We start from the raw sequence: 2,826 nt of genomic DNA, 5'->3' as shown, positions 1-2,826 counted from the left end.
ATAAAAAGGCAAGGAAATATGAATTATTCCCATCTCCTGAGACAGTAAGAAGTGGGAAAAGGATTAAAGTAATGTTAAACTTAGGACTTTTCATAAATTTTCCTCCATTCCTAAAGCACATCTATACTTTGCTCTGAAAACCTAACACATTTCGACTCTCTAGCTAAAATGCCTTAATGCAGGTTGGTTTATAATGAATTTCCAAATATATCCTTCACTATACCCCAGATTACTGCTTTTTTATAGGCAATCAAATCATATTGGTCAGATTGATATGCAAAGAGGATCTCTCTCTTTGGATCACATATGATTGAGACTTGGTGTAAGCTCTTTAAATCTGAATTCTTATCCTCAATAGGATTCCATTTTAGATGCATCTTTTTATTAATAACCACTGGATACCACTTGTGTCAGTTTTGTGTTCAGTCTGGGACTGCATGGAAGCATAGCCATTGAAAGCCTGTTGTGATTTAAACCTTTGTGAAACAGGGAAGCTTAAATCATCACCCTGCCACATTATTAGTAGGGCTCCTAAACCTGTTTCAGGCATGGTTTTTGCAGATGTTAGATGCTCTGGAAGATGTGTTGCCTTGCACACCAGTAGGTCTACCACAAGACCTATGTCCTAGGATGTACATGGTTCAATGATAAACAGGATCATAGAGTGTGGTGGACCACTTAGCAGGGTTTTGGTTTTAGAGATCTAGGAGACTTGCCCAGCCAAACCTTAAGGGGGCTTATCACAGGCTGTTTTTACAATGATTGTACAGAAAAAGGAGGCAAAATAAATTCACTCGTATACACCATTGCCCAGACCCTCTGCCTGTATTGTGAATGGGGGGACATGGAATTGAAGGAAAAAAATAAATTAAAAAAATAAAGGAGAAAAAAGAAAAACCCTGAGGCTATCAGGCTCAGTGGTCTCAGGTAATTGGCACATTATCTTTCGGAGGCTGGGACACTGAGGGGAGTGGTTGTAGATTAGAGGTAGAGGGATGCTGATTGCAGAAACCAGAGAGGTTTCCCTCTTGGTGGAAGCTTAGAAGATTTTGGGGGGATATGACAGATGCTTTGATTTTGGAAGTAAGACCTACAGTAGATAGAATGGAGTACAGTCCTTCAACTAAGCAGCTGAATGCTTGGGAGAAGGGAAGGTTGGAGTCATTAGTTGGCATTTTTGTAGGAGTGTATATTGTGTAGGCAGTAATACTAATAACTACATTCTTGCCCCTTCCTTCTCCTGAAGGCTTGGGAGGCTGTCTTGACAGTGCAATAAGGGGGTACCTGGATGGCTCAGTTGGTTAAGCATCTGCCTGCCTTTGGCTCAGGTCATGATCTCAGAGTCCTAAGATCGAGCCTTGCCTCAGGTTCCTGCTCAGATGGGAGCCTGCTTCTTCCTCTCCCTCTCACTCCTCCTGCTTGTGTTCCCCCATTCTCTCCCTCTCAAATAAATAAAATCTTTTTTTATTTTTAAAAGAAAGTGCAATAAGAAATGAGTAAAGCCAAGTATTCTACCTTTTAGGTAGGAAAGAAGTCTTGATGAGGAATTATCACCATTTCCAAGAAAGTCATGATAAGGAAATATGCAAAACTAGTAGTGTGAGAGCATATCTGAAGGGAGAATGTTTTTGGGCAGTACCGGTGCCTACAGCTCCTTCTCTCCACCAGCTCTTGGCAGAATGTTTCTGACTTTGGCTGGTTGCAGCTGTGGCTAGTTGGCAGTAAAGAAGCAATAGGAGACCACTAGGTTGCTGCAGCAGCAATAAACAACCTCTACTTTTTGTACCAGAAACCTTGACCTTCAATTACTTGTGGGTTCTTAGCTTCAGCCCAGATGGCTGAAGCTACTTTACATATGACCTTTGCATAAATGTGATACTATTGTGCATATTTTAAGGATTTGGTAACCAAAATACATAAATCTATTCCTAGACAAACTTATTAGTTTGGTATATGAAATGAAAGATAAATGAAGAAATGCATATTTGATTTCAGATTAATTGAATGGAATGTAGAAAAATGAAAATGTATTAACTCTAACAGTAGCTTTAAACGGAATAAACTATGGACTTTTCAAAGGATTATGATTACCCTTAATCATGCCAAAATGAAGCTTGAAGCAATTATGGGTAATACAGATGTATTATTAATACCAGCTGAAACCCAGGTTTTGATTATATAAGAAAACAGACTTAGACTTTTAGCAGATGGTGAACTTAAAAGTTCAAGTTAATCGAAGTTTTTAAATACAGAAGATGTAGGGAGCATTTCTGCTTGATGAACCCAGATTTTTTTCTCCACAGGGAACACATCGAAATTGGAATTATCTCAGTGATCTCTAAATGTGATTCTATTCTTTAGAACTGTGCCTTTATTTTTCTGATCCTCAAGTTTATAATTTTTCCAATGCATTGTGCTTGCTAAGCTATGGCAGACATTGGAACATTTTTTTTTTTTACATGTGCAGACATCTGCTCATTTTTCTCTTCCTTTCTTAACCTTTCTTTTTTATCTTTAAAGATTTATTTATTTTAGCGGGGGGGGGGGGGCGGAGACAAAGGAAGGGGAGAGAGAGAATGCCAAGCAGACTCCCTGCTGAGTACGGAGTCTGACGGCTCAATTTCACAACCTTGAGATCATGACCTGAGCTGAAATCAAGAGTCAGACGCTTAACCAACTGAACCACCCAGGTGCCATTCTTTCTTAACCTTTCTTAATTCTCCTATGGCAAGTGCCTGGATTGTGGTGGTACCGATGGGCACCATGGTGGATGGGAGACTCTTGCTACAGCACTGGGACCCCCATATGAATCTGGGGGAAAGAAGT

At 39.8% G+C, this 2,826-nt stretch overlaps 1 non-coding gene across 1 annotated transcript; it reads left to right on the top strand.

Annotated features, from left to right (window-relative positions):
* The first annotated feature begins 723 nt into the window (after positions 1-723).
* LOC119866995 lies at positions 724-848 on the top strand. Its single transcript, XR_005381939.1, has one exon. It is a non-coding gene; the product is annotated as a small nucleolar RNA SNORA51 (small nucleolar RNA).
* The last annotated feature ends 1,978 nt before the right edge of the window (positions 849-2,826 follow it).

This window comes from Canis lupus, chromosome 30, assembly GCF_011100685.1.
Source record: "Canis lupus familiaris isolate Mischka breed German Shepherd chromosome 30, alternate assembly UU_Cfam_GSD_1.0, whole genome shotgun sequence".
Classification (NCBI taxonomy): domain Eukaryota; kingdom Metazoa; phylum Chordata; class Mammalia; order Carnivora; family Canidae; genus Canis; species Canis lupus.
This window is presented reverse-complemented; position numbering and strand designations above follow the sequence as displayed.